Raw genomic sequence first — 24,283 nt, forward strand, 5'->3', positions numbered from 1 at the left:
ATACTTAGTCATTTCAGCAGCCTCTGGTCCATCGCCTGCCTCTGGTCCGTCTATAGGGGCTCTGGTCTTCCTCCATACTTAGTCATTTCAGCAGCATCTTCAGATTTTTAATCCTTGGCCCGATTGCTTTGATAAACTTTTAGAATAATTAGGATCAATTTTTGGTCTTAACAATCAATAAATTGTATTTTATTAGAGATTTTATAAAATTGGTAATTTGGGGATTTCTAGAGCGAGATATTACAATTTAGGGGCCATTTACCAAACACTTACTTGGTAAGTGAACTTGTCACATTACCTTACCGGATGAATATAGTAATGACCATAAATCTTGCCCGGTAAGAATAAAACAAGGACCAAGAGTCTTACCCGGTAAGTGAAGACGACGACTCTTACCATGGTAAGCGCTTACCGGGTAAATTGTTGCATACGATACCGTTTTGGTAGGCTAAAATCTTACCTGGTAAGTAAATGATAGTGTTAAATTTCACCAGTAAGAGCTTACCGGATAATTGTTTGGTAACCGACCCCTTAGAATATGTCGTTAATCCTACATTCAAAGGAGAGTATGTTCACTCTAAAATGTGATCCAATGTTTATTTCTTCTCATTTTGTTTTTAGTTATGAGATGGAAAAATTAATCATAATTATTATTAGGGTAAGTTTTTTATTTTGTTCATAATAATTATATTTATTTAAAATTGTATATATTTTTTTTATTGTGGACATTATTTTGAGATGAAAAAAGTAATTTTTATATTACAAATATGAAAAAGTTTAATAAAACTTATATCACTAGCAGTGATGGATTTTATTGGAATAATACTGATTATCACTTCAATTATGTTTAAGCAGTTTTATTATATTTTATTTTAAATTATGGAAATTTATATATTTGTTTTCCTATGCTGAATACAAGATTTTATTTTCATCTAATAATAGAAATTAGTACATTTTTTAATATTTAAAGGGAAAAAGTTTAAAAAAACCCAATCAATTTTTTCATTTTTAATGATTTAATCCTTAAATTTTTTTAATAAAAAAATCATTAAATATTATCATTTTAAATAATTAAGTCTCTAAACTATTTTTAATAAATAAAACATCAGACTTTAAGGGTTAGTTACTTACTTGTAACCGACAAGCAATGTTCTAAAGCAAAAAAAAAAAAAAAACATAAAGCAGCTTCATTGTTTCCAAATCAGTTGGGCTAAAGAATGTAAAAAACCAATTTTTAAAAGTCCAAAGGTTTTTTATTAAAAGAAAGTTTTGAAACTTAATCATTTAAAATGAGAAAGTTTAATTATTTTTAATTCAAATTTTTTTAAGGATTAAACTATTTAACATAAGAGAATTTAATGAAAAAGTTTATTGAGTGTTTTTGACCTCCTCCTTTAAATAAAGAGAAACTACAAGCGGTTGAATATCTGGAGAATTTGAAAAGCCAGTGTAAAATTAAATATTGTCTTTCTTTTTGGTATAACTTGTTTAATTCGAAGGTTTATTATAATTTAAATATTCTACATTTATTAATAAAGATGTAATTTTATAGTAGTTTAACGATCAAATATCTTTTCTATGAAGATAATGATTTCTTTTTGTTATGATTTAAAAATTATATTGTATTTAAACGTGTTTATTAATTAATTTTATAAAGTTTAAAGAGCTTAGAGAAATTGTAACAATAGTTATTTGTAAACTTAAAATTTAAAGGATTTATGTATAATTAAGCGATACTTAATAAGTTTTATATAATTTTTTGTAATATTTAATCGAAATAGTTATACATATATAATTCATTGAAAATATTAAAGAAACTGGGTGCTTTTAAGAAAACTAGAAGAGTATCCGCAAAATGCAGCGAGATAAATCTCGATTTTAATATTTAGTTTTTATTATTTGTCTCTATCGATGTAATATGATTTTAAGTGGTTTTGAGAAAACGATAATGCTTTTATTTTTGAATAAAACATAAATTAAGATAACATAAAAATTTGAAAAAAATAAATCGGTATTAGTATCAAATTAACTATTTAATAGATCTCGTTTTTTTGGTGTAATTTCTTTAATTCAATTTTTATTATAATTTATTTTATATATAATAACAAGTTAATTTATTTTTGGTTTAACAATATAATTTTTTTATAAAGATAATAATGAAAAAATTTGTTAAAATTCAATAATTATCTAAATTATATTTTAGATTGGGAAAATTCCACCAAAATGAAACAAACTTTCATTTGATTTCTATTTTGGGGAACCAATTTTCAAAATTGTCATTTTGGGGTCTCTATCAAACTTTTTGTTTATTTAAGGGTCTAGTTGACATGTTAATGATGAATCTTTTAGATCTTTTGTCAACTAAGATATTCCACGTCATATTAATTTTTTATTTTAAAACTAATATTCCACGTCATATTTATTTTTTATTTTAAAATGAATATTCCACGTCATATTAATTTTTTATTTTAAAACGAATATTCCACGTCATATTAATTTTTTATTTTAAAACTAATATTCCTCGTCATATTTAAAATTGCAAAATAATTATAGAAAAATAACTAAAATTCATTTTTTTCCAAAAATTATTGTAATAAAATCTATTTTTTATTACAAATCTCGTTTTTTTTTTAAATTCAGATATCAAATTGTGAGTAAAGAAGTCCATTTTTGAAAAAATCTTCAATTTGATATCTGAATTTAAAAAAAAAAAACGAGATTTGGAATGAAAAGTAGATTTTATTACAATAATTTTTGAAAAAAAAACGAATTTTAGTTATTTTTCTATAATTATTTTGTAATTTTAAATATGACGTGGAATATTAGTTTTAAAATAAAAAATTAATATGACGTGGAATATCTTAGTTGTCAGAAGATCTGGATGATGTCAGATCAACAGATCAACCAGACCCTTAAATAAACAAAAAATTTGATAGAGACCCCTAATTTATAATTTTGAAAGTTGGTTTCCCAAAATAGAAATCAGATAAAACTTGGTTCCATTTTGGTGCAATTTTTTTTGGAAAGACACATTTTGGTGCAATTTTCCCTTTTAGATTTTCTATATTTAAAATGGATGTTTATCTTGTATTTAATTATGTTTATCCGCAATTAGTTACGCGAATTTAAAAATGGAGCTTTAATAAGTTGTACTTACGTAAAATTACTTGTAATCTTGAATTTTAAGTAATATGTATCAATAAACAGTAATTCATGCATAAAACAATGTTTTTAAGAGTTTTTGTCAAATGCTTTATAATATAACTAGAAGAGTGCTCGCGCAAAGCAACGAGATAAATCTTCATTTTAATGTTTATCTTTTATTATTTGTTTCTATCGATATAATATGATTTTATGTGGTTTTGAGAAAACGATAATGTTTTTATTTTTGAATGAAATATAAATTTGAAGATAACATAAAAAATTTAAAAAAAATAAAATCGATATTAGTATTAAACTAACTATTTAATAGTTCTCGTTTTTTTTGGTGTAACTTCTTTAATTCAAATTTTTATTATAATTTAATTTAGGTCTAATAACAAAGTAATTTGTTTTTGGTTTAATAATATATTTTTATTAAAGATAATAATTAAACATTCGGTTAGAAACTCAATGATTATCATAATTATATTTTAGATTTTCTATATTTAAAATAGACGTATATCCTGTATTTGATTATGTTTATCTGCAGTTAGTTACACAAATTTAAAAATGAAACTTTAATAAATTGTATTTACGCAAATTCACTTGTAATATTGAATTTCAAGTAATATGCATCAATAAATAGTATTTCATGCATAAAAAATGGTTTTTAAATATTTCTTATCAAATGCTTTATAATATAGTATATATATATATAGATAATTAAGCTATACTATAATAGATAATAGAGTAAATTACAAATTCAGTCCGTGTGGTTATAGCAAAATTTGGTGGTGGATCCTAAAGAAAATGATACATGTACAGTTACAATGACGTTCAATTTTTTTTTGGAGGCCCTGTTACATCCAGAACCTTTTGATGGCATTGCATAAGATATAACAACATACACATATGTTAAGTACAAAAGGACGCTAATCCTAAAAATCAATGAATCTAACCTAAATCTAAACCATTAATAATTTATATCTAAACCTAAACAATTAACAATTTAGGTTATAGCTTTACACAGATTGATGAAAATATCCTAAACGTATGTAAAATTAGGCCCACAAATTTTAGAGGCCCTGTTCAAAATCTCACATTTAACATGCAAAGGGACAGCCTATACAATTATCATGATTTTACTTTATTATAGATTGAGCCCTTTGTACTAACTCCACTAAAAAATTGTTGAGTCAAGTAGAAGTAATATGATCCTTTTACTTTCTTTTCCTTTTAAAAATATAAAAAATTATATGTATATAGAGAGAGAGAGAGAAAGAAAAAAAAGTTCAATTGCAAAACGACTTTCGGTTGTGGATCAGGGGACAAAAGAGAGCGCAACAATTGTCTCCGAAGTCCACATTTAGTATGAATAACGGAGTAAACGTTGATGAACTATTCATGACGAATAATACAACATTCATATCATGTTGTATCATTCATCATGAATAGTTCATAAATGTTCACCTTTGTTATTCATGGTGAATGCGGACACCGATGACATGTATCGCGCTTCCCATTATCCCCCGATTCACAATCGAAAATTGGTTTTCAACCGAAACCCCCTATATATTATAAACAACACTTAACATTATATATATATATGTGTGTGTGTGTGTGTGTGTTTGTGTGTGTGTAATATATGTATGTTACTAGTTGATGATAAGCACAAGTCGTCCCTCCGACAAGAAAATCCCTATTGACACCAGCCCCTGTTCTCCAACACCCTCGGTTTTATCAATTTCTGGTCATCAAATTATTAAAAATAAAATAAAATCTTAAAAGGTATTAGTTCCCCTCCTCAATCAATATCCATCTAATGGTGGAAATTTGTTTCCCAAGGGTGTTGGTCCCGTTAGGGTCTACATGATGTGTATAACAGTTTGTAGAAGGGGGGGTGGCTTTTCTAATTTAAAATGTATATTGATAAAGAAGGATCAATATAGATTTTACAAGATTGTTTGCGGAACGATAAGGTAAAGATAACCTATCTAAACAATCTAAGTTACACACTAGCTAGCAAAGAGAAATAATTTGTTGTTTAAGACTAAGAAGAAAGTAAGTTCTTTCTGGGTAAGAACTATTTAGAATACTTAAAAGGGATTCTAACTTGCTTTTGAAGATAAACATAATGTGTTCTTTAGATGTGTGTTCTTTCACGTATGAACGTAAGTTAGGGTTCAAGATATATCTCTGCATGGAGATATAACACATCTATATATATCCATTGCATTAAATACACATTTAATATAATGCAGTAGGGTTTGAACACGCGTAAAACCTTTAGAGAAAGACTTGCCCTTTGCTACAGTGAATAGTATAAAAGCCTATTCATGAGCAAACATTCTTTCATGGAGTTGGTGGGTAGTAGAGTCAACTAATAGGCTTCGTACCGTACTATACTCTAGAAAGGGTATGGGTTTGTCCTATGTGTGTGGAAGGACAAGAAAAAAACAATCGTGCTCAACAAGCTTCTTTTGATCGCTGAATGCTGGAATAAACTGAAGGTCTCTTCAGCATTCGTTGAGGCTTGGACAGTCTTCACACATGTGTAAACCAGGTTGTAATCACTGAATACCGCTTCAGATCACGAACTCGTCAGTCTCTAATCTTCAGCTTCAGTCTTTGACTTTCGTTGAAGGTTCTTTGGTGTGAGTTTTATCTTCTTGATGTATCGATGTCACTGATGGATTTACATTACATGTTCTCAGCAATCACTAAATAGACTTAATGATGATCGCTGGAACTGAAAGACGAACATAAATACTTCGTATAAGGTAAAAGAGATTATCATCAAATCACTGTGAGAGAAGATCAACAAAGGTTTCAATTTTTGTTTCCTTTAAGGTTTCAATTTTTGTTTCCTTTCTTATTTAAACCTTCATGTGCATGATCATCTAGTATTTAAATGTAAATGATATGTACATGTAGGAACTACAAGGATGCACTTCATAGATGAACTTGGGCTGAAGATGTCATGGGACATTGGTCCGGGTGCTAGTGGCCTTTTTTTCAGACCATTCAAGAACATCTTTATACGACTATACCTGAAAAATTCCCTATATATATATATATATATATATATATATATATATATATATATATATATATGTGAAACTAGGCATGTATGTATGAGCAATTAGAACGGCCTGGGCACCCCTTGTTTTTTCTTTAAAATAAAAATAAAGAAGTCATCCTTTAATTTCAAGCCCAAACATAGCCTTTTTTATGTATTGTTTATTGGGCTCCCTTGATTTTACCCGGTTAGTTAGATTAGAATTAGATCACGGCTTCCTCTCAAGTTTTACCCACTTAGTTATGTATTTAGAATGAAAAATACAAAAGGCTAATAATATAAAACTTTGGATATAAATTTTACCCTTCTCTCATTTTTTTCAATACAATTATTCTATACTAATTTTAGTTAAATTTAGTGGTCATGGATATCTTGGCTCATGTAATGTTAGAGGTGGCCAAATGAGCCTGACTTGACCCAACTTGGGACTGGGGGAGGACCAGGTTCGATTTGGGACCGCTCGGCCCGGGATCGTTTGGGACCGACAATTTGGGATCGGTTGCGTTTTTAGCCAGAAATAGGGATGGGAATGGGGCCCGACCCATCGGGTAACCCGGTCGGGGACGAGGATTCCCTGGTAAACCAGGTCCCGGAGACGGGGACGGGTATATCACTCCCCGCCCCGCCCCGTACTTGTTTTATATATACATGTTAATTAGTGTTTGTCTTACTGTTTAACCCTTTTACCCCTTACAGTTTACCCTTCGCCTCAATCGATCAATCTTTCGACTCAATTCAATCGCCTCCGGCCTGCCTACCCTAGTCCCTAAATTGGTAAATATTCAATTGAACCTTAAGCCTGTGCTGTCGCCTGCCTGCAAGCCCTGTCTTGTTCGATGTTTGAACTTCGAAATTAGATATTCATAATTTTAGATTCAGACTTTCATCTTCGAAATCGAAAGGTAAGTTATTGTTTTACTTATGTTGTTCTTCTTGGTTCACAGTCGAGTGTGGACAGGTAGATTCACCTTCGAAATCGAAATCAGAAGTCAGATGCAGATTCTTGGTTCATACTTCATAGTGGAATCACTTATTTATGGACACTACTACACTAGAAGTAATGATTTTACTGAACTTGGCTCATAGTAGATAACATTGTTCTTCTTGGTTCATAGTACTGAACTTGGTGTAAGAAGTAGTAAATTATAAATAAAATAATGTAGATCACGGTACTGATATTTGTAGTCTGGTCTTTCGCTGTTATATATATTATGATTTCTTAAAGTGGTTGTGGATTCAAGCAATAAAACATTTATTGCTATATCATATGGGTTTAAATTCAAGATTGATTTCTTAACTTGGCATGAATCCCTCAATTAATCCTACAACTGTTATTGCAGTTTTCTTATGATTTTAATGTGAAAGGAGATACTTTTTTACTATAGAATTTGTTGATCTTGATTTTTAATAGGATTGAAAATTTTGTAATTAATTACATCTAATTGTGTCAGGACAAAAATAGTCCTAAGTTTAAAAAAATTTATAAAGTCCTTTTATTTTGTTGTATTGTAATATTCATTGTATTTGGGTTAAGGACTATTGGGATTTCAATGTCAATGTCACCTATAAATAGGGACATGGGGCTTAGATTAAATGTTAATCATTCCTTCAATCATTCCTTGTAATCACATGAGAGTCTTCTGAGAGAGAATTGAGAGATTTTTAGTTTGCTTTCTAATAAAAGAATCTAGCCAAATTCTTCATCTTGTTCTTCAATATCTCAATCTAATTTGAATTGTTCTTGAATTGTTGTTGAATCTGGGACTCACATTTGATAGCAGAGCAGAATCGAATTATTATTTTCGGTACGATCATTTGATTCAACAACAAATTCAAGATTTAATATTGTTTTTCAATGAAACAGTATCGCATCCTTCATCATCTTCCTATTCGACTGTTTGAGCCTGATTTTATCTTATTTCACCTTGTTCTTAATGATTTTAATCAATTCAATGCTAAAGAATTAGCATTGGGGTGAATTCGAACCATTTTGGATTATCAATTTTGTGGTTATTTGATTATTTTGGTGATTTTGACGATCCACAGTTGACCGAACTTAATCTGATAATATGCTTTCCTCATCGCCTATTGAATGTGTGCATTAAGCGATGAAGTGGTGTTCATTGCACAATGATGATACGAAGAACTGTGCGATAAAGTATGCTCATTGGACAATATATGAAATTGGGTAACATAGGTTTGAGCGATAACCTTGGACTTAGATGGTTTTTTACAATGTTTTGAGTGATAAAGAATGCTTATCGCTCAAAGCTTGTCTGGAGAGCTATGTTTATTGTTTGAGTCTTGTGCGATAAAGCTGAATTAGCTCATAGTGGTGTTCGATGAAGGGCCTCATCGCTCAATATACTAGGCAATAGAGTCTTGGTGAGCGATGACCTTGTTACTTTGTGTGATAAAATGTTGTCTGCAAAGTGCACCTCATCGTTTGAGCTTCAAGAGATGAGTTCCCTATCTTGTGCGATGATGTTTGAAAGTTACTTTGGAAAATTGGTGATATCGCTCGTATTTATTCCCGATAACCCGTTTTCATCGCCTGAGTGGTGAGGGATAACCTTTCTCATCGCTTAAGGCGTGAGAGATAAGGATGATTGTTTGTTTATCGCCTAAGGACTGAGCGATAACTTAGCTCATCGGCCAAGGCATGTGCAATAAGGGGTTCAAGTTGTTGATCCTCTCTCATTGGTTTGATGATAATTCCTTTTACCTATCGAAGTATAGTATTTTTGTTTATTCAGTTTCAGCGATCATCACTGAGTCTATTCAATAATCGCTGAAACATGCATTGTAACTCTCCAATGAATCTTATACTTCAAGAAGACAAAATTCACACCAAAGAACCTTCAGCAATGTCGAAGACATGAACTGAAGATTAGAGACTAGCGCGTTTGTGATCTAAAGTGGCATTCAATGATTAAAAATTAGTCATCATATGTGTGGAAACGACACAAGCCTCAACGAATGTTGAAGAGACCTCCAGCGTCATCCAAGCATTTAACGATCAATTGAAGCTTCCCATGCACGTTTGTTTTTATTTTTTCCTTCCACACACCAAGGACAAGCCTATACCCTTTTCAAGAGCACAACATAGTAAGGAGCCAATTAGTTGACTCTAGTGCTGACCAACTCTATTGAAAGATGTCTGTTCATGAATAGACAAAAGGACTATTCACTGTAGCAAAGGACAAGCTTTCCTCCAAAAGCTTGACACGTGTTGTGTACCTTCTGAATTGAATTTAATGCAATTGTGATAACCGGATCCTAGTTATCACCCAAGGTAATTAATATGTGATTATCTGATTAAATGATTTTGTATTGAGAATAATTTCAATGGCTGCGGTTTATTTGAAATTATTCTATAAAAATATTTTGATGAGGAAATAAGGGTGGCATATCAAGGAGAGGTGTACCATGGGATAAGGGTGGCATATCAAGGAGAGGTGTACCATGGGATAAGAGTGGCATATNTTTGATATAGGTGATTTTGTAATGTTAAAAGTTTCGCCATGGAAGGGTGTTATCAGATTTGGAAAGAAAGGAAAGCTCAGTCCGAGGTATGTAGGGCCGTTCAGAATATGTAAACGAATTGGGCCAGTAGCATATCAGTTAGAGCTGCCAAAAGAGCTGAGTCTGATTCACAACACTTTTCATGTGTCAAACCTGCGGAAATGTTTGGCCGATCCGAGTTTAGCTATACCATTACCATAGATTCAATTAGACAGTAAGCTGAATTTTGTGGAAACATCGGAAGCCGTAATCGACAGAAAGATCAGAGTATTGAGAAACAAAGAGATAAGTCTGGTTAAGATTCAGTGGAAGTTTCACAAAGGACCAGAAGCAACATGGGAATTAGAATCAAAGATGAGATCAGAATACCCATGGCTTTTTGATTAAAGGAATTCCGGTACAGAATTCTTTTGAGGGGTGGATAATGTGATAACCGGATCCTAGTTATCACCCAAGGTAATTAATATGTGATTATCTGATTAAATGATTATGTGATAGCATGATAAATTGATTGTTTAATCACGTGGGTATGTGAGATTGTGTATTAATTGGATATATATATATATATATATATATAATGCATGATATACGTGAATATGTGCATATATATATATATATATGATTATACACGTATGCATGTTGTGAATGCATAGTGTATATGTGCATACATGTATGGTAAGGGCGGTTTAGCCGCCTTACCTTATTTAGAAAGTATAAATATGAGGGTGAGACCCTCATATCTTTTTTTTTTCCTTGCCATTTTTGAAGAAGTGTGTAAAAGTTTAAAGTGAGGTTGATCGGATTTCAAGTGCTTGATTTCAAGAAGTTGAATCTCATCTGATTGGATAAGGTGAGTGGTTTTCTAAACTCTTTTGCATAAAATTGTTATCGGCTTTTATATGAATCTTGTTTATTTTTGGAAAGAAATCAGTCTTTTGCTCCAAGTGTTTTATCTGGGTATTAAACCGGACAAGGCTTGTCCGGATTGCTTTAAATCGGATAAAGGTTGAATAATGCTTGTCCGGATTATTTTTTTTAATCGGACAAAGGGTGAGCGGGGTATTGTCCGGACTTGATATCCGGACAAGGATGATTTTGTTTCTAAGTGATAAATCGTTCAAGCTTTATGCGGGATATTGACCGGATTTGTTATCCGGACAAAGTTGAAATGTGTTTTAAGTGTTAAATCGGACAAAACATAGGCTGTGTTGTCCGGATGGTTGACCGGATTTGAAGTCCGGCTAAGTCAAGATTGACCGGATTTGGTGTCCGGCTAAGTCAAGATTGACCGGATTTGATGTAATGTTGTGTTTTCGATAAGAAATGTTATTTTATCATAAAAAGGAAGTTTTGAAAGAAATGATTTTGTATTGAGAATAATTTCAATGGCTGCGGTTTATTTGAAATTATTCTGTAAAAATATTTTGATGAGGAAATAAGGGTGGCATATCAAGGAGAGGTGTACCATGGGATAAGGGTGACATATCAAGGAGAGGTGTACCATGGGATAAGGGTGACATATCAAGGAGAGGTGTACCATGGGATAAGAGTGGCATATCAAGGAGAGGTGTACCTTTGGATATAAGGGTGGCATTTGTATGTGTGTTGTATGATATAACTCATTCTATTATATCCTTTAAGACTACTATGGTCCGGAGTCTTTATTTCTTTGTGATTTAAAGATTTAGGATCAAGGTTCTTATTGGAAATCATAGTTTGGATGTTATTGAGGAGAAAATGTCAGGTTTGGCCTGAAGCTTTATATAACCTTGTTTGGTTAAGAAAAGGTTTAAAAGTGGCATTATGTAGAATCTGATTGGTTCAGAGTTTTGAGATTTGAATAAACGAAATGCTTTGCTTGATAAGTGGAAAAGATCTGGTACTAGGTTTCTATTTATTCATATATTGGTTATATATATGAAATGATATTTTCCCTAAAGGTTTTGGTGTTTTTTCACCCTGCAATAACATAAATAGGGTATCTCACTAGACCTTTCGGTCTAACCCTCGTTTTGTGATTTAAATTATGTGTTGCAGGAGGTTCGGACAATAAGGAGAAGGGAAAAGTTTAATATGTTCCTTTATGCGCTTCTGCTTGAAGATCTGTTTTGATTGATTAGTACAAGAAATGTAATTTGAATTTTTGGACCTTGTATTTGGTCATGTTAGGATTCTTGTACTAAGGGACATGAATGGAATGATATCATGTATTTCTTTTGTATGAAATATGTGTTACATGCAATGTGTGGGTTGGGGCGCTACAGAATGGTATCAGAGCTCGAGTTTATGGGATTTAGGTATTTAACAACATGATACTTAGACTTAAACTGTTTTATTGCATGTTAAGGGTCCCGGACATAGTTAGCACCATTGGAAATAAATATGATAAGTTGAAAGAACAGTGTATATGGTAAATTCTAATTACATCTGGCCAGTGTAATTATGAACTTACAGGTACACATCTGAACTTGAATACTTCATTATATTTCGGAATGTGAATACATGATTATTAACATTAAACTCTGCAGATGTCTAACCGAACTAGAAGATCTGAAAGAGTGGCTCGTCCAGAATCTGAGGAAACGAAAGAATCACCGATTAATCTTCCAATTAGAATGTCTGGAAATAGAGGTCGGGGAAGACCAAGGGGACGAGGTAGAGGAAGAAGTCAGTCTCAGGGAAGGGGTCGAACCGAAATCCAATCTGAACAAGAAGAATCCCATTCTGGGAATGTTCAAGAAAGGTCGGTGCCACACCCATAATATATAACCAGAGATATGTTGGCAGAGGAAATGGGGAAGTTGCAGGAAACTCTGACATCTATCATGGGAATACCGGCTAGGGTGGAAACAGAAAGAGTGGAAGTTCATCCCTTTGTTCCAGTCACCCATAATAAGGAAGGGGATATTAAAATGTTTTTGTCTTGTAAACCACCAACCTTCTCTAGGGAGAGAGATCCGGTTAAAGCAATGTGCTGGATCATGGAGATGGAATCTGTGTTCAACACCATTCGGTGCCCGAAAACGGATAAAGTACGATTTGTTGTTTCGGTATTAAAGTCAAATGTTTATTTTGGTGGGAAGTTGAATCGTCTACCAGAATGGATGTTTTACAGACTCTGTTTTGGGTAGAATTCGTGGATATAATAAATCAATTATGTCCTAAAACGACAGTGAGACAAATGGAGGAAGATTTCCTGAAGTTAGAGCAAGGAAATGGATCAGTTCGGGAGTATACCGARAGATTCATTGAATACTCTCGCTTTGCTGAACATTATGTTTCGACTGAATCCAGGAAGATAGAGAGATATATCTGGGGTTTGAAACCCTCAATTAGGGAGTTTGTTATTGCTATGAACCCCAATACCTTTCCATTAACAGTAGAGGCAGCTGATGTGACTGAACGAAATAAGAATAGACAATCAGAAGGAAAGGTTGTTGAGAAAAGAAAATGGGAGGGGCCTTCATCTTTTCGGGGCCCAAAAACTGTTAGATATGATAACCTATCTGATCGGAAGATCAATGAAAAAGTCTGCTCACAATGCCGACAGGTTCATCAGGGAGAATGCAAGATGGACCCAAGGAAATGTTATAAGTGCGGTGAGGCAGGTCACTTATCCAGAAATTGCCCAGCTAACCGAAGGTGTTTTAATTGCAATTCTCTGGATCATATTCGACCAAATTTTCCCTTGTTAAGAACTCCACAATTAACAATGGGGAGTAATGCATCAGGTACACGGAGAAGATCTACTGTGAATAGAGGAGGGCCAGGAGGGGCGCGGGGACGATCCTTCCAGATGACTAAGAACGAGGCAGAAGCATCACCAGATGTAGTAACATGTACATTCCTTCTGAATTCAATACATGCTAAGGTGTTATTTGACTCTGGTGCAAACTTTTCGTTTGTATCACCATTGTTTGCTCAAACTGCATGTTTGAATTCTGTGCTACTTGATGATGAGTTAGTAGTTGATACTGCTAATAGTCAGGAAACTGTTACTAGTGTGTTCAATAACTGTATTATTGTTATTGAGAATTGTGAACTTCCGATCCAGTTATTTCCCATGCCAATGAAAGAATTTGACGTAGTAGTGGGTATGGACTGGTTGGCAAAATATCAGGCTAGTATTGTTTGTAATCAGAAAATGATCAGAATTATTCTGCCAGATCAGAGAACAGTTGTTATTTATGGTGATCGTCAGAATCATCATATCAGTATTTTGTCAGTAATGAAAGCCCGGAAAGTATTCGAAAGAAGTGCCAAGGATGTTTGGCATATGTAATTGATTTAAAGAAAGAGAAAGGAAAAGAATAATCAATTCCGATTGTCAGTGAATATCCAAAAGTCTTTCCAGAAGACTTATCTGGATTACCACCAGATAGAGTTATTGAATTTCGAATCGATTTAGTACCAGGGGCTGCACCTGTAGCAAAGGCGCCATATCATTTAGCTCCATCTGAACTGAAAGAATTGGTGGCACAGTTGAAAGATTTAACTGATAAGGGATTTATTAGGCCTAGCACTTCGCCTTGGGGTGCTCCGGTCTTATTCGTCAAAAAGAAGGATGGGTCTATGCGAATGTGTATAGATTATCGTGAACTGAATAAGTTGACAATTAAAAACAAATATCCTTTACCAAGGATTGATGATTTGTTTGATCAACTGGTAGGAGCAAGTTATTTCTCTAAAATCGATTTGAGGTCAGGATATCATCAGCTTAAAGTCAGGGAAGAAGATGTTGCCACAACAGCATTCAGAACAAGGTACGGGCATCACGAATTCTTAGTTATGCCATTCGGCTTAACTAATGCGCCCACAGCCTTTATGGATTTGATGAATAGGGTATGTAAGGAATATCTTGATAAATTTGTTATTGTATTTATCGATGATATTCTTATATACTCTAAGACTGAAGAAGAAYATGCAAAACATCTTCGTCTGATACTGGAATTGTTGAAAAGAGAAAAGYTGTATGCTAAATTGTCCAAGTGTGAGTTCTGGTTAAGAGAAGTTCAATTCCWGGGTCACGTCATTTCGGAATCAGGGGTAAAGGTTGATCCAATGAAAATAGAAGCAGTTGCAAAATGGGAAGCTCCAAAGACTCCATCTGAAGTTCGTAGCTTTTTGGGTTTGGCCGGTTATTACCGAAAGTTCATTCAGAACTTTTCTAAGATAGCTGTGCCATTGACTAAACTGACTCGGAAGAATGTTAAATTCCAATGGGAAGAAGAACAACAATAAGCTTTTCAACTTTTAAAAGATCATCTTTGTAGCGCACCAGTATTGATTCTACCAGATGGATCTGAAGACTTTGTGGTTTATAGCGATGCTTCAAAGTTAGGGTTGGGATGTGTTCTAATGCAAAGAGGAAAGGTGATTTCTTATGCGTGAAGACAATTAAAAGAGCATGAGAAACAGTATCCAACTCATGATATGGAGTTAGCTGTAGTAGTATTTTCTCTGAAAATTTGGAGACACTATCTTCTGGGAACGAAATGTCAGATTTATACTGACCATAAAAGTTTACAACATTTGTTCAACGAGAAAGATTTAAATATGCGACAGCGTCGGTGGATTGAGTTAGTTAATGATTATGATTGTGAGATTTTTTATCATCCAAAAAAAGCTAACGTAGTGGCTGATGCTTTGAGCAGGAAGGAAAGGAGTGGAACCATTAAAACTGTAGCAATGAGAATGAATTTGATCCCTGATATTCGTAAGGAAATTTAGAAATGTCAACAAGAAGCTGTGAAAGAAGAATTTGTTAAAACAGAAAAGTTGGGTAAGATGATCTCAACCTTGGAACAGAATGACGAAGGGTTAATGTGCTTTCAAGGATGAATTTGGGTACCATATTTTGGAGATAACCAAAGTAAGATATTAAATGAAAGTCATAAATCCCGATACTCTATCCATCTAGGCACCAATAAGATGTATCGTGATTTACAACCTTTTTATTGGTGGCCAGGATTGAAAAGAGATATAGCTCGGTATGTGGAACAGTGTCTAACATGTTTACAGGTCAAGATTGAACATCATAAACCTTATGGAAGCCTTCAATCTTTAGAAATACCTGTATGAAAATGGGATCACATTACCATGGACTTTGTTATGAAATTACCACGAACTCCAAAGGGGTATGATGCGATTTGGGTAGTTGTGGATCGTTTATCTAAATCTGCACATTTTCTACCAATAAGAGGGAAATACTCTTTAAAAAAGCTATCACAGATTTACATCAAAGAAATTGTTACCAGACACTATGTTCCTTTCTCTATTATCTCTGATAGAGATAGTCGGTTTACTTCAAAGTTCTGGAGAGGATTACAGAAAGCTTTGGGGTCTGAAATTCGATTAAGTACAACTTATCATCCACAGACTGATGGGCAGAGTGAAAGAACTATTCAGACTCTCGAAGATATGTTGAGAAGTTGTATTATTGATTTCGGGGGATCGTGGGAAGATCACTTGCCATTAATAGAGTTTGCGTATAACAATAGTTACCATTCCAGTATCCAAGCGGCACCATATGAAGTGTTGTATGGACGTAAATGTCGAACGCCGTTATGTTGGAATGAAGTGGGTGAAAAACAGCTAACGGGTCCTGAAATTGTCCAAGAAAGTTCTGAAAAGATCGAACAAATCCGTGAAAGAATCAAAACAGCACAAGATTGCCAGAAAAGTTATGCAGATAATCGTCGAAAGTCAATTGAGTTTGATATAGGTGATTTTGTAATGTTAAAAGTTTCGCCATGGAAGGGTGTTATCAGATTTGGAAAGAAAGGAAAGCTCAGTCCGAGGTATGTAGGGCCGTTCAGAATATGTAAACGAATTGGGCCAGTAGCATATCAGTTAGAGCTGCCAAAAGAGCTGAGTCTGATTCACAACACTTTTCATGTGTCAAACCTGCGGAAATGTTTGGCCGATCCGAGTTTAGCTATACCATTACCATAGATTCAATTAGACAGTAAGCTGAATTTTGTGGAAACATCGGAAGCCGTAATCGACAGAAAGATCAGAGTATTGAGAAACAAAGAGATAAGTCTGGTTAAGATTCAGTGGAAGTTTCACAAAGGACCAGAAGCAACATGGGAATTAGAATCAAAGATGAGATCAGAATACCCATGGCTTTTTGATTAAAGGAATTCCGGTACAGAATTCTTTTGAGGGGTGGATAATGTGATAACCGGATCCTAGTTATCACCCAAGGTAATTAATATGTGATTATCTGATTAAATGATTATGTGATAGCATGATAAATTGATTGTTTAATCACGTGGGTATGTGAGATTGTGTATTAATTGGATATATATATATATATATATATATAATGCATGATATACGTGAATATGTGCATATATATATATATATATGATTATACACGTATGCATGTTGTGAATGCATAGTGTATATGTGCATACATGTATGGTAAGGGCGGTTTAGCCGCCTTACCTTATTTAGAAAGTATAAATATGAGGGTGAGACCCTCATATCTTTTTTTTTTCCTTGCCATTTTTGAAGAAGTGTGTAAAAGTTTAAAGTGAGGTTGATCGGATTTCAAGTGCTTGATTTCAAGAAGTTGAATCTCATCTGATTGGATAAGGTGAGTGGTTTTCTAAACTCTTTTGCATAAAATTGTTATCGGCTTTTATATGAATCTTGTTTATTTTTGGAAAGAAATCAGTCTTTTGCTCCAAGTGTTTTATCTGGGTATTAAACCGGACAAGGCTTGTCCGGATTGCTTTAAATCGGATAAAGGTTGAATAATGCTTGTCCGGATTATTTTTTTTAATCGGACAAAGGGTGAGCGGGGTATTGTCCGGACTTGATATCCGGACAAGGATGATTTTGTTTCTAAGTGATAAATCGTTCAAGCTTTATGCGGGATATTGACCGGATTTGTTATCCGGACAAAGTTGAAATGTGTTTTAAGTGTTAAATCGGACAAAACATAGGCTGTGTTGTCCGGATGGTTGACCGGATTTGAAGTCCGGCTAAGTCAAGATTGACCGGATTTGGTGTCCGGCTAAGTCAAGATTGACCGGATTTGATGTAATGTTGTGTTTTCGATAAGAAATGTTATTTTATCATAAAAAGGAAGTTTTGAAAGAAATGATTTTGTATTGAGAATAATTTCAATGGCTGCGGTTTATTTGAAATTATTCTGTAAAAATATTTTGATGAGGAAATAAGGGTGGCATATCAAGGAGAGGTGTACCATGGGATAAGGGTGACATATCAAGGAGAGGTGTACCATGGGATAAGGGTGACATATCAAGGAGAGGTGTACCATGGGATAAGAGTGGCATATCAAGGAGAGGTGTACCTTTGGATATAAGGGTGGCATTTGTATGTGTGTTGTATGATATAACTCATTCTATTATATCCTTTAAGACTACTATGGTCCGGAGTCTTTATTTCTTTGTGATTTAAAGATTTAGGATCAAGGTTCTTATTGGAAATCATAGTTTGGATGTTATTGAGGAGAAAATGTCAGGTTTGGCCTGAAGCTTTATATAACCTTGTTTGGTTAAGAAAAGGTTTAAAAGTGGCATTATGTGGAATCTGATTGGTTCAGAGTTCTGAGATTTGAATAAGCGGAATGCTTTGCTTGATAAGTGGAAAAGATCTGGTATTACGTTTCTATTTATTCATATATTGGTTATATATATGAAATGATATTTTCCCTAAAGGTTTTGGTGATTTTTCACCCTGCAATAACATAAATAGGGTATCTCACTAGACCTTTCGGTCTAACCCTCGTTTTGTGATTTAAATTATGTGTTGCAGGAGGTTCGAACAATAAGGGGAAGGGAAAAGTTTAATATGTTCCTTTATGCGCTTCTGCTTGAAGATCTGTTTTGATTGATTAGTACAAGAATTGTAATTTGAATTTGTGGACCTTGTATTTGGTCATGTTAGGATTCTTGTACTAAGGGACCTGAATGGAATGATATCATGTATTTCTTTTGTATGAAGTATGTGTTACATGCAATGTGTGGGTTGGGACGCTACAACAATGGATATAAATAGCAAAGTGCTCTTCACTCAGAAAAAATGCGAAGCAATTAGAATTTGTCTTTCATAGATATTTGTTATAACATTCATAGAATTTATGTTGCAACATATTTGTTATTTTGTTATAACATTCATGGATATGCTTTTTCAAAGCTATCGAGGATTGAATGGAAGACCTGGTGAGATGAACCTTAAAAAAGTCTCATATATGAAGTACATTCATTGTACTGAATATTTGTTATATTCACAGGCCAATCTTTTTATAAGATTGTTAACAAATTCATAAGTTGAATTTGGTATTTTTCCCATCTTCATAATCTAAAAAGATTATGCAAGCGGATTTGAAAAGATTTGGTTACAATTTTACGAATTGACGATATACGTTCAAGTTTCATTCATTCAATGTATGATGCAAAAGCTTCTCATTTCATCATAAGGGGTAGTATAATATAATGAATGAAAATTTCTACGTCAATTTTGAAGATCGGGATTTTGCAAAAGGTTCAAGGAGTGAATGTGACAACTACTGTTGTTTATCACTGAAGAATATTTTGTGCTACAATATTGAGGGGAAATTGAATGTGAATATCTCATCTTAACAAGAGTTTACTGAAAAGATTTCAAGTGAGGAGAATATTATTCTGAAGAAATTCTTTGAAGATCATATCTTGAAGATTATTTCTGAAGACTGTTGCTGTTACAGTTCTTCATTGTGAAAAGAGAAGATTGTTTTGTCCTACATTTGATGGGAAGAATGTTTGAAGGATTTTCTCAAGGAATGATTATTTGAAGAACATATGGCTTCTGAACAAATCAGTTCAGGACCCGAGCCAAAATGTTTTCATTTTTGGTTTTTGAGCTGAAAAGAAATGTTACTTAAATCTATTTTCTAAGGGGAGCTCTGAAAGAGTGTCTGAAAAAGTTTTTTGAAAAGTTTTATTGAAATTTGTTTTACATCAAAACGAGTATCATTATTGATCAGGTATTTCTTGAGATTTTACTTGCGTAATTTCTCTTCGTACATAATTTCAATACCTGTTTCAGCTATTCTTCAAATTGTTATTATCACGTCTCTTAAATGAAAACCATTTTCGGTGATAATACACTCGTTTGTATTCAAAGTTGTTTTTCTGATTTTTTTTACTTTGTTTGATACATAATTCATTATTCTTTGATTGACTGAATATGTAAACTTGTACTTACAGATCTTCATTTATTTCTCCCACATATTCTGAATAGTCTGAATTGAACATCACTCCTTGTTGATTGTGCTTAATAGCTATAATTTTCTTAATCAAGTTTATCTGATCATTTGAGCATCATTGCAATAATATTTTGATAAATTGTTTGTGATCAAATGAGCTTACACTATTATTTTTAGGAGGGACTGAGTGCTTCACAGAAATACCTCTATGGAATGTCAGAACCGACAGACCTACCCAAGAGAACATCCATATCTGAGTGAGCTTAAATACAAAATGGGTTTGTATGCAGAGCTTAAAATAAAATGAGAAGGGTAGGTGTTGTGAGCTAAAATAATTGATGAGAGTTGTGTTAAGATAAAAAGATTAAAAGAATCTTGTTCTATCTTCTATAATCCGGGCAAACCATAAAAACTATTTGTTCTCAATTCTTTCGAGACTAATATTAAAAAAAGCAAAGCCCAGGCCAATTTTTGTCACAACCCCACCAGCAACTCATTTATCTCTTAAAAGATAAGTGTTTCAATAACACTTGGGGTACGCAACTCACAATCTATAAGTTTCTCATTTGGAGAAAATTGATATTGAAAAAGAAGGATATATGTCCCCCTTCAAGTCTTTTTGATCACATATTGAGTCGGATAAATTTGTGTAGTCCACACGATTTATCTTTTTGAGCCTAATTTGAAGCATTTGTTGCTTTATCTTTTTACACTACACAAATTTTGCAAAATATTTGTTATTTTGTTATAACATTCATAAATATGCTTTTTCAAAGCTATCGAGGATTGAATGGAAGTCCTGGTGAGATGAACCTTAAAAAAAGTCTCATATATGAAGTACATTCGTTGTATTGAATATTTGTTATATTCACAGGTCAATCTTTTTATAAGATTGTTAACAAATTCCTAAGTTGAATTTGGTATTTTCCCATCTTCATAATCTGAAAAGATTATTCAAGCGGATTTGAAAAGATTTGCTTACAATTTTACGAATTGACGGCATACGTTCAAGTTTCATTCATTCTGATGTATGATGCAAATGCTTCTCATTTCATCATAAGGGGGAGTATAATATAATAAATGAAAATTTCTACATCAATTTTGAAGATTGGGATTTTGCAAAAGGTTTAAGGAGTGAATGTGACAACTACTACTGTTTATCACTGAAAAATATTATGTGCTACAATATTGAGGGGAAATTGAATGTGAAGATCTAATCTTAACAATAGTTTACTGAAAGAGATTTCAAGTGAGGAGAATATTATTCTGAGGAAATTTTTGAAGATCATATCTTGAAGATTATTTCTAAAGTCTGTTGATGTATGAAAATAGAAGATTGTTTTTGTTCTACATTCGAGGAGGAGAATGTTTGAAAGATTTTCTCAAGGAAAGATTCTTTGAAGAACATAAAGAGAAGAATGTTAGAAAATTATCTTGAAGATTTAAAGAAGTTTAAAAGTGCTTAAAGTGTCAATGTTTCAAAACGGATTCAAAGAGTACAAATTCTTTCAAGCCTAAATCTAAAAGGGGAGAATGTTAGGATTGAATTTTAGACTTTAATTGTATTCATCCTTGAAGGTTGACTTTGTATTTCTTGTATTTTGAGTTTGACTTTCTTATTTTGTTTGGCCTGTAAATAGGTATTGTTTAGAGAGTTTTAGAGTAAGGGAGGTTAATTGATTTCATTACTTGTAATAGAGAGTTTTTAGAGAAATAATACACTTTGACTGTTTGACATTTTTTTTTCTCTAAATTCATATCTTGAAGAATGCCATTTATTTTGATTCATCATGAAGATTGATGATTGATTGAAGAAGTGGGACGAACAATACCCAAGAAGAAACCTCTCTTTACTCTCTCTCTCTCTCTCTCTAAAGAGAAAGAGTCACTTTAAGAAAGTGAGGGAAACATTTCTAAGTCTTAACTTTCTTTCAGCAAATCTTTTCTTTTTGCTAAGTGTATTTGTGTGTACCTCTAGATTGTTTAGATAAGTTTTTCTTTACCTTATTTTTTCCGCAAACAATCTATAAAATTTATATTGATCTTTCTTTATCAATATATAATTTTAAAAGTGAAAGTTTATGTGTTTGTATTCATCCCCCCTTCTACAAACTAATCACCTGTAAACTCTTGTAGATCCGGCTGGGACCAACAAGTGGTATCAGAGCAGAGTTTGCTTTTTGTGTTGTTTTATTATTTTATCGGCATTTTATTATCTTCTCTTCTTTAGATAATTTATTCCTTTACAAATGGCTTTACAAAACACTAGCACTCACTTTCACGATAATGGCTCTCTTGCCAAACCTCCCCGCTTCATAAGAGACAGCTTCAGTCTCTGGAAGAATCGAATGTCTCTCTTCTTGGAAGGTGTGGATCCAGAAATTCCACACTATATAGAAAATGGATCCTATGTTCCTTATGCTATATCTCCAGTAGTTCCTACAACTACTATGACTGCCATGATTTTTGAACGGCAGATTCGTAAGCTCCCTTATCACTGGAGTGATGAAGGCAAGAAGAAGATGGCTTTAGACACTCGTACAAGGTCTTTAATAGCCATGTCTCTTCCTGATGAGGCATATCACTCCGTGATGAAACTCAGAACCACGAAAAACATGTGGGACACTCTCTGTGTTTAATATGAAGGTACTTCTGAAGTACAAGAATCGAAGAAGATTAACTTAGTAAGACAATATGAAATTCTCTGTGGAAAGAATGAATCGTTGTCTGAAGTACATAAATGTTTTAATTATATTCTTATTGACTTGAAAACAGTTGGAAGAGAATATTCCAACTCTAAGACTCTGACAAAGTTTCTTGAATGCTTGCCAGAATCATGGGATCCATATACCATGTGTCTCAAAATGTCCAAGGATACGTCATCTCTCTTTTTCTTAGCTCTCTTTATGGGATACTACTCAATCAGGAGCAGTCCCGTCAGCTGAAGAAGAATCTTCTTAAAGATTCAAGAGAACTGAATAGTTCTTCGTTAGCTTTGATCTCTGAGGGTTCTTCAGCTGACCCCACAAATTCTTCTAACCCTCCTATTTCTCTATTTCTTTAACTGAGTTAAATCCCACTAACTCTGAAGACTTGTCAGATCCTGATCTTTCATAGTTTAATGAGTCACTAATCCTTGTAACCAAATCTTTTAGAAGGTTTGCCAAAAAAAGTAATTTCCGCAGATCTCCCTCCCTGACTATCTCAGACAAGCCAAAGTCAAAACCCCATTAACAAGGCTTCAACGATCTGCTATAACTGTCAACGCAAAGGACACTTTGCAAGTGATTGCAGGTCTAAGAAGACTATGACACCATCTTATAAAACCCCATCCTCCTTCAGGTCCAGAGATGAAAAATATAAAAAACCGAAGGAGAAGTAAAAGAATATGAAGAGTTCTCAGCGAAAGGCAAAGGTCATATCGCTAAAGAACATGACTAGGCTGATTCTACTGAAGAATCATCCTCATATGAGTAAGATACGACCTACCTTTGTCTAATGGCCAAGGATGTCAAAGATGAACCATCTGAGACATCATCCTTCATTGAACCCTCATCATCTACATTTACTTAGATATGTTCCTTGAATGAACCCTATCACTAATAGCCTATTACGCTATATACGCTGACGATTGACCTTTACATTGCCCTGAATGGCAAATACAAAGCAAAAATGCTTAATCTTGATCTTCAAGAAAAGTTAGAGAAATGTCATTCTAAGATCAAAGAGCTGACCAAGATTGAAGAAAATCTTAAGAATCAGGTCATTGTAAACCAAACCATTAGCATCGAACGTGAACATGCTATAACTGAGCGTGAGCAAGCTATTGCTAAACTCAAGGCTGAGAAGGCTAGCATTGAAGGGTGGTGCAAAGCCTCTGTTAAGGCCTCTGAGATCATTAACGCTCAGATCCCTGCCAATATAAAGACTGGTCTAGGTTTTTCCTATGATCAGAAAGATGATGTTACTGACAGGTTCATGCTAAAGTTTGGCACCTTTGTCTCCTCCATTCCTGACACTTCTTCCTCTTAGTCTTCTTTTACTGAGAGTCATCTTGAAGGAGCTTCTTCGAGTTCAGGATGCAAAGAAAAAGGTAAATCCGTTGTCATCGCTCCTCTTCCTAAAAAGTTCAACAAGTCAAATAGACCTAGATCTAAACCTTTCAGCTTGTGCACCTTCTTCTTCTGGAACAAGATATCTGAATCCTCTCAGAAACCTAAGCCAAATCTTAAAGTGAATGTTTCACCCAAGGTATCCAAACCCTTAGTTGTCCTCCTAGACAAATGAGAAGGGAATCCTTGGAGCTTGTCCCTCTT

The sequence above is a fragment of the Cynara cardunculus genome, unplaced genomic scaffold (assembly GCF_001531365.2).
Source record: "Cynara cardunculus var. scolymus isolate 2C unplaced genomic scaffold, CcrdV1 Un_Scaffold_1076, whole genome shotgun sequence".
NCBI lineage: Eukaryota > Viridiplantae > Streptophyta > Magnoliopsida > Asterales > Asteraceae > Cynara > Cynara cardunculus.